Source organism: Lycium barbarum, chromosome 3, assembly GCF_019175385.1.
Source record: "Lycium barbarum isolate Lr01 chromosome 3, ASM1917538v2, whole genome shotgun sequence".
In the NCBI taxonomy this organism is placed as follows: Eukaryota; Viridiplantae; Streptophyta; class Magnoliopsida; order Solanales; family Solanaceae; genus Lycium; species Lycium barbarum.
The window spans coordinates 22,133,000-22,142,335 of record NC_083339.1 but is presented as its reverse complement, the minus strand read 5'-3'; the positions used below and the strand labels follow the sequence as shown (position 1 = coordinate 22,142,335).

Sequence of the window (9,336 nt, the reverse complement as noted above, 5' to 3'; positions counted from 1 at the left end):
ATATAGCGCAGTATTTTACTGCGCTATAGGTGAGAAACATTTGTATAGCGCAATATTTTACTGCGCTATAGGTGAGAGAAACATTTGTATAGCGCAGTAAAATACTGCGCTATAGCACTTAACGGCTCCGTCTCCGTCTCCGTGAAGTGCTATAGCGCAGTATTTTACTGCGCTAAAGATACTTTTGTAATATTTTTTTGTTGTTGGGGTATTTTGGTTCAAAATGGTTTTTTTGGAGGCATTTTGGTTCCGGACTCCAGAGAAAATGCGATCCATCCAATATTGTCATCAACCACGATGGACGTCGTCGAAGGGAGCAAGTTTAGAGACAAGATCAAGACACAATGAGGCAATTCTCTTTACCACAAACATAGGATGGAAATAAAGCTCCTCCTTTGAAGAAGTACTGGAATGTATTACTTTGTTGATTAGAACTTCAATTTTGCAAGTAACAAACCTTTTCTATTAAGAAAGAATGCCACCAACAAAATGACGTCCTGATTTTCTTTTCATTTCTTTTCCTTTCTCTTGTTGTTATGTGATTTCTCTGTGTTTTATTCTTTATATTTTGGGGTTGTGATGATTGCAATTATCTGTTTGATACTTCACTCACTTTATCTCCTAGCATCGGCTCATATGAAGTCTTATTGAAAAGAAGACAAGGCCACTTTAAATAAGGCTGACTGACTATGTAATGTTCCAGAGTGATTCCGATGAACTCTTTGATATGAACTTAATCCATTTCGAAGCATAATAGGCTATCTTTAAAGTTTTATTAGAATTTAATATTTAACTTCTTGTTTCCTTCAGATTCTTTTCTTTTTCTTTCTTTCTATCTTCTTTTTGGACCTTCCAGCATTATCTTTTCTTTTTGCAAGTTTGCAGACTCTATAGCTCAAATAATATTGTGAAAATGTCTTCATTCATTTTTTGGGCAGTCACAATTTTTATTTTTTTAGTATCTAAAAGTACCTTACTATGGTAGGTGTTACGGGGTCAATTTTTTTGTTTATGACACCGCACGGCAGTCACTCACAATGACTCAGCCTTCCCTCTTTACTTTGACACTCGTTTGACACTTAGAATATTTTAGGCGAATGGAACAAATACGAACACACATTTACAGGAATCACTTCCCAACTTTGTATTAACTCGTGCACAAAGAACACATACAAAAACGTTTTGACCAACACATCCAAATCTGCCTATTGACAAGCCTGCCTGTGCCTTTATATAAGTCACAGCAGCCCAGTCATGTGCCAAGCATGTGAGGTACCTTCCCACTAATGGCAGTTGACAACCCCAACTGCATAGGATAAGGCTACAAGTCTATCACAAAGAAACTGCCTCGGCCAACATGGCCATTTCGGCTGAAATTAAGGGAAACCGCCCAATTGGCCAACCGCTCGCATGTGCCACGCACACGCTTATGCCATGTGCGCGTCTCTGCACTGTTTTGGTGCCAACGCCCACATTGGCGCCATGCTTGCCTTTCCCGCCATTTTTTCTGCGCGACATGCCTTGTGCGCATGCCTGTCTTTGCACCACGCCCAACTCGCCCATGACTCTGCCTTGCTCAAGCCCACTGCCTAGCCTTGCCTTGCCATGTCTTGCCTTGTCCCGGTCATGCCATGCCATGCCATGTCTTAGCTGTGCCTTGCCCTGGACTTGCCTTGCCTTTATCTTTGCCTTGCCATACACTGCCTTGTCTTGCCCGCACACTGCCTTGCCATGTCTACTCCCATGCCAAGGGCTCGGCATGCCTTGACACTCAAGCTGCCTGCCCTTGTGTCAACGCCCATGCTTTGCCCACACATGCCCATGCGGGGCAGTCTTGTCAACATGATGCCCACACCATCATATAGGGGCGGATGAACCCTTTGGGGTGGGGGTGGTATGGCAAATCTGTTAATTAAGCATTTCTTCATCAAAATTCCTTAAATTAAGCATTTCTCTTAATCTCAAATCTGTGAGTATTTAAATAAAAAAACTTGGGTTTCAATGAGAATTTTGGATTGAGATCAAAATTCATTTTTTTAATAATTTCTTTCGTTTATTACTCTCTCCGTCCATGTTTACTTGTCTATATTTGACTTGGGACACTCTTAATAAGCAATAAATAAAATGAGAAATGAATTGGAGTACTTACTAATAAGGGTAAAATAGGAATAAAATGGTAAATTATATATTGGTTTTTCAAACTATATAACTTACAAGTAAAAGTGGACATATAATTTTATTATAATGGACAAAGAAAAATGGACGGAGGGAGTGTATTATAAAAATTTATGCTATTCTATAATTGTTAAATTCAATTTAAATTACTCTACTACTTAAATTGTGATGGAAACTACGTAAGCACTGCTTAGAAAAAACATGAAATTTATGATTTATTGTTGAGAACTTGTAGTTTATCTAATTCTACATTTACTTATGGGGTGTATTTACATATTGAAGAGTTTTTTTTTTTTTTTCTAATTTTGATTGATGTAATTCCCTTATTATTTTAGTTGTGCTAATTCATTTTTTAATATACATAAGAGATGTAAGTTCCTCGGTGAAAATGTTGATTTTACTTATGTTGTTAATGGGTATTAATGAGTGTGATTCTTTGTTTAAGATGCTAATTATGTTCGTTTCTTGATTTTTGAGATGTAATTTTCATTTTTGCAAATAAAAAAAAACCTATTAAGTTGACCCGAATAAACTAAAAAGAGATGGACCTGACCCAAATACACGTTCCTAACAAGATGTACATTGAAAAAAATTATGGCACCTGCCACCTTCAAATCCTAGATCCGCCTCTGCCATCATAGGGTCGTGCCAAGGTCCATCATGTAAATCCCTTGTCACACCCATGCCATGCGATCAACCAAGTCGAGGGGCTAACAGTAGGCATGTATGGAGTTGATTGTGGGAACTTCTTTTGTATCCAGAAAAGAATAGAGGCCATGCATCATTCTGATGCTTCAAATCAACTAGACTTCAATCCACAAGATTTTGTTAAAGAAATGTGCGACTTATTATGAACTATGTGATGCAACGGTAATGCCAGAATATCTTATTGTACAAACTGGGTACTGCAACTCTACTCAGGTAGTGCTGTGCACATAAGCATCATTGTAAAGCTTACTGATATCATATCTAATCAAATAATATTCTACCATATTTAGTCATAAAGTTGCACTAAATAAAAAACCAGAAGTAGATATAATTATGTCCAACAAAAATGACATTTTTTAACATTTGTTCCTCTAATGTGTGGTTACGATTTTGAAGGTTTTTGGTCATGTTTAATTTGTGCAAGGTTTTCGCTTTCTTCGTTATGTCAAAAATCTTCAATAATTCTCAAGGTAGTTTTAGTAGAGAAATCCCGTCCAAATAGAAGAAAAGGATGCGAAATTAGGTTACTCCACAAAAATAATTAGAAAATAACCTGAACTATTTCCTTATGAGAAAAGTCTGCAATTCCTCCCTATTATTATTCAGAATTCAGTATACAAAATCAGCAGTAGTTACAGCAGAAAGAGCATGAAGAAGCCGAACAGAGAGAGAAATACTAGAGTGAAAGATGTAGAAGGAAGTGAAGCCTGAAAGGAAGAGGGACGTGTCTATTTAGGGGTAGGATAAAAGACACGTATAAGTTAGCTTTTAGGCTGAGACACTTTTTATTAGCTGTGAAAAGTCTGAAACGCCCCAGGTCGAAACCAAACCTTTTATTATATATAGATACTCGCTAACCTGTTCGGTCATGAATTAACCATTTAAAGGCTACTGCTGGTGGGTACATATTATTTTATGTCAAGCAGTATTATTCTAATACTTGGAAATACAATGTTGTGTTCTTCTATAAGGTAACTTGTGTTCGAATTAACCTGCGTCTCTACAATCATACGATTAGATTCTTGAGAAGATGCAAAGTTATTTAGATGTGTGTGAATTCATAATGCTAATCCTCAGTGAAATCTTTTGAACTCTATTTTAAGCTGATTTTTTATTGCACTTGCTATAGCCTTATAATAATGAAGTTGACTTTGTCCTGATGAAGATATGAAGAATAAAGAATAGCAAGGAAAGAATCCAACTAAGCAATGTGAATCTCCTTTACTCAAACACAAGCATTTTGGTGGAGTAGCCAAGTCAACTCCAGTTTTTCCAGATTATCGATTAGGAGTTTGGCTGGGTTAAGAGCTAAATGTCAGTAATTATATTTTCCGCTGGTAAAGTACTATATTGCCTTATTGAATTGCTATCACCTCTGCTAGCTTATGTTCATTATATGGCAGGCTCATTTGGCACTTCCTTACAAGATAATGACGACTTAAGTGCATGGCTCAAAGAGAACATGTATTGTTTTTGGGAGAGGGAACTGAAGAAACAGAGTTGAAGGATACGTAGGTGACGCATTGCTAACTCGGATGTCTATTGTCTTTCTTGGATTCTTTGGCGAGTCATTCGGCAAATCCAATTCCGATAACACGTGACTTTGACCGGATAAATAGTTATCCATTGATAGACATCTTTCTTTAGAAAGATAATCCTGGATGGATGTTTTTTTCGTTGGCTATGTGCGGATGTTGTCATGGTTGTAAAGATTGTAACATTTGGAAATCATTCAACATAATGTTTTCTCCCAAAATATATGTAAATAATTGTTAACAATTAGTATGATATGTTGTCTATATTAAATTTCAGAATTACTTGTATGTTCACTTCTCTGCAATTATACAAAAAAAAAAAAAAAAAAACAATTTTTATAATATTGGGCCCGTGCTAGCGTAGGCCATCACTATCTAGTTTTAGTAGAAGTCCCTAACTTGAATAGTTATTGGACTTGACTTGGAAAGCAGTTACAAGCCCAAACTTTTAATATGGACTGCGTAATTTGAACAATTTTTTTTGGCGCAGATTGACCTTCATTTGGGGTGGTCTTTAAATTTTGTCCTCAAATTGCTGGTCTTTAAGTTTTGCCCTTCACTTGAAAAGGTGGTCGAAAATATCCTGAGGTTCTGGATTCGAACCACCGTTCAGTAAAAAAAAATGCAAAAGTTATGCTTTATGCGACATACTTTTCCTTAAGTTATAACTAAAAGTCTGCCTCATACGATAAAACTTTTTCTTAAGGCATAAATTTTGCCTTATAAGACAAACTTTTAGTTATGCCTTAAGGAAAAATTTTGTCTTATGGGCCAGACTTTTAGTTAAGGCATAACTAAAAGTCTGCCCCATAAGGCGAAACTTTTCCTTAAGGCATACTTTGCCTTATAAGACAAACTTTTAGTTATACCTTAAGACAAAGTCTGTCGCATAAGGCCTGCCGCATAAGACAGAACTTTTTGCAAAGTCTTGCCATACTTTTTATTTTTATTTTTATGACTCAGCCAGGGTTCAAACCAAAACCTCGGGATATTTTAAGCGAAGGGCAAAAATTAAAGACCAGCAATTTGAGGGACAAAAACTAAAGACCACCCGAACAAAAGGTAATCGTGCAAATTGCCCTAATTCGAAGGTTTTAGCTGCTCATGTAATGTCATATTGAAAGTTGAACTGATTACATATCAAAGCAATTTTTGGTTTCTTTTTTGTTTTAATGAAGACCATAATAGAATTAATAAAAAAGTGAATTAATCCAGCTATAAAAATTACTTTTAAGTTAAGGGTTTCAAACTAGGGCAAAGGTGCAAATATAACCCTCAATTTTGCGATTTAGAGTAGATATACTTTCCGTTAAAAAAGTGGTGTATATATTCTTATCGTTACAAAATGGTGCAAATATATCCCTTCCATTACACAAATAGTGCAAATATACTCTTTTCTCTAATGAATTTTTTTAAAAAATGCCATGTAGCTCTAAAAAAAATGTCTACTCATTTTTTTTAGTACACATATTTTACTAACGCCACATGGTAAATTTTTCTGGTGGGTCGACTGGTTCGTTTAAAAAATTATCTTCGTGACATTAAAAAAAAATAAGTCTAACCATTTTTTTAAACGAACCCGACCCGATCCACTAGAAAAAAAATTATCATGTGGCTTTAAAAAAAAATGTCTACTCAATAAAATTTGGTAGACTTTTTTTTTAAAGCCACGTTGTATTTTTTTAATTAAAAAATAAACTAAATGATTTAAAAAAATTCTTTTAGTAAAAAGGATATATTTGCACAATTTTGTAACAGCAGGGGTATGTTTACACCAGTTTTATAACGGGGGATATATTTGCTCTAAATCGCAAAGTTGAGGGTTATATTTGCACCTTATCCCTTAAAAGTATGGAAATCTAGAAAAATTTTATGTTACGTAAGCAAAAACAACGAAATGAAAATAGTTACTACTATTGGAACGACCCATTTCGTCATTACAGACATTCCTCTCTTTCCCCCAAGATACCCTTTGTTTGGGTTCACACCGATTACTGTTACACATGGGACTTACGGGTAAGGGTGAATAATTTCTCTAGCTTAGAATATCTCGGAAGCAGGTTATCCGCTTCTACGTTTGGCGGGCCTCTTCAGCGAGCCCGCATCGGCCAAAGTTGGTCCGTGTGGGATGAACTTCTGATATATTAGTGAACTCGCGTCATGTTCCGCAGAGGAGGAATCGAGTGGGCGAGTGGTTTCCCGCGTAAGCGGAAATCTTTCAATCAGACCTAGCTTTTATTTCCCCATTTTGGGATTAGACCCCCATATCATATTTTCAAGAGCTGGTTTGGGAATTGAGGTCAAAGAGCTCAAGAGTCCTTGCAGAGGGTAAGATCTAAACCCCATTCCAGTACTTCCTTCTTGCCATTATCATTCCATTAATAAGTTTATGTTAAGGTTCTTGGGTTTGGGGAGAACTTCTTATTTGTAAAATCCTAGTTGAGTAAATGATGTCTTTTAAGTGAAATCTTGGTAATTAAGGATTAATAGCTTACTGTTAGCTTGGGGAAAGTACTTCCAAACTCCAATCTCTAATTTTAAATTGGGTTTTTCAAATGGATTAAGTGGAAGGTTCTTAGAAATTGGGTTTTTTTTTTTTTTTTATATATATATATTTAAGGGATTTAGAAGCCATTGGGGTTATATGATTATGAATTTTAGTTTGTTGAATATTGGAGGTTCTAGTAGTTGAGTTTTAAAAAAAAGTTCCGATTTTTCCCTTGTGGTTTCGGGGTCTTTCTCTTTAGGGTCTCTTAGAAACTCTTTTAGGGTCACGGTATTTTGAATATTCTCAACGTGTTACTTATGTGAGTTGCTTACCTTGTTAGACCTTACCGTATATAGACGCTCTCCGAAGAAGGAAGATGAAGCTGGAGATGGATGTTCATGGCACCTATTCGACTTCGAGGTAGGTTACAGCTTACTTGAGTTAGACTTCGATTAGGAATTCTTATGTAATTAGTGGATGTTGACAGAGAAAGCATGTTAGGTCTTTGGACATGGCGTTGGGATGGATTCCAATTAGGTTGGTAATTACTTATTCTGTGACGTTGGCTTGCCGCCATATTTATTTTATGACCAGAGGTTGTGTGTACTTGATGTTGTCTTGTTTGGCGTGTTGTTTGCTTCGTCACATGCTATTTACCCATTCCATATCATTGCATGATAATACAAACTTGACTTGTGAACCTCCGTAAATAATTATGGGCGGTGACCAAGATGAAATTAGTGACCTGATAGGCTTGGGATTATAAGTTCCATCTAGGATCATGATTTGAGTAGTGAGTTCCATGGTATTATGCTGCACGTGATTTTATCTATTTTCGTTGATATTCGGACATTAGTAGTGTTACTTAGACCCTTGGGTGTATCATCTATTGTGTGTTTCCTTATATTATGTTGACATTCATGCATGGCACTTCATATGCATTTTTCATGGTAACTTGGTGTGATTTGGAATGGAAATTGACAAAGAGACATGGTACTACTTTTGGGAAACATAGGGTAATTGATGAGGGAAATGAGAATCCGTGATCCAAGGTTGATACCGAAGTAGAACGTGTTATACTCACTGTCCGAGGTTTCTTGTCGGGACGAGGGTATACATGGAATTTGCGGGTCCCCCATGGGTCATGACTATCGAGATATGGAGGTTTACAGCCGTAGCAAGTGTGTACAGGTTAGAGCTATTGACCATTGCGCATTGCACTACTGTAACGACCAGTTTGGTCGTTATCTTGAGTCCGAAATATTCTCAGCCTTGACTCCCTAAAGCATATTCGATTCGTTACGTGTTCTTGATAATAACTCTAGCCAAATCGATCCTGACTCACGAACAAGAGTTAAAATATCGAATTTGGGCCACTAGGCCCCAATTAATCACTTCAGCGATTGGCGGATGGCCCTAGTGTTCAGGCCATAGTGGCACATGCTCTGCCATGGTAGGGGTGTGCAATTTTCAAAGGGACCACCCATGCGGTATGTATACCGCCGAAGCGATACTGCTATAGCGGCGCTTGGCCGCTGTAGCGGTCGATGACCAGTTTTAACCCTATTTAAAGCCCTGTTTCGGGACGTGACCTAAAATCCCTCATTTCTAAGACATGCAGCCTCCTTATATGTTCATTTCAGCTCCTAGAGATGAGAGCAATTGTGAAGGTAATCTCTTTTTATCACCTATTTCATCTTCTTAAATCCTTCCTCCAATTTTCTCTAAGTCTTAAAAATGGTAAGTTATTAAATGAAGGTTTGCATAAAAAGCTAATAGGTGTTCTTAACCTAGTATAGCCTCTTCAGGGGAAGAAAAGGATGAATTAATTCAAGATTAGTTTATTAACTAATTTCTCTAAGCTAAACCTTCTCATTCCTAAATGGGCCAGTCTTGATAATCAAGGTATGAACCAAAAAATGCTAGCTTTGCCTATTATTAACTATGATTTCTTTAAGAAAGGGATTAATTAGCAATAATTAAAGATTTAGGATTATTATACAAAGAATTCCGGTTTTAGTCTTGTGAAGAACAATTTCCCCGACCTTTACTTACTCAAATTACTACTCTTCCTAGACCGTTCGGAGCTACGTTCTCTACAAAGATAAAAAAAAATGGATCCAAATGGATGTTCACACACCAGTGATGACCGAGGTAAGTATGATTCATGCGACATTATTATATTTCGTAGCCACCTCTATGTTGTGTGAGACGAAGTGGTTATCGAGGAGATGGATGAGTCATTCTAGGCAGTGTGATATGGAATGACGGTACATGGACTTAGCGATCCCCCATGGGTCATGACTGTCGAGAGGTAGACATCGTCTCCCCAGAGCATGTGTGTCGTACTGTATCCTGGACTATCTTTCATGCCGGAACGATTACTATAGTGGTTAACGGGTAAGGAGTCGGTAGACCGGATTCGGACGG

The 9,336-nt window shown here is 37.0% G+C and overlaps 1 long non-coding RNA gene across 1 annotated transcript; it reads left to right on the top strand.

The window, feature by feature from the left end:
• Positions 1-264: 264 nt before the first annotated feature.
• Positions 265-4,919, top strand: LOC132633803 (uncharacterized). Its single transcript, XR_009579830.1, has 3 exons — positions 265-413; positions 4,049-4,197; positions 4,287-4,919. It is a non-coding gene; the product is annotated as an uncharacterized LOC132633803 (long non-coding RNA).
• Positions 4,920-9,336: the final 4,417 nt, after the last annotated feature.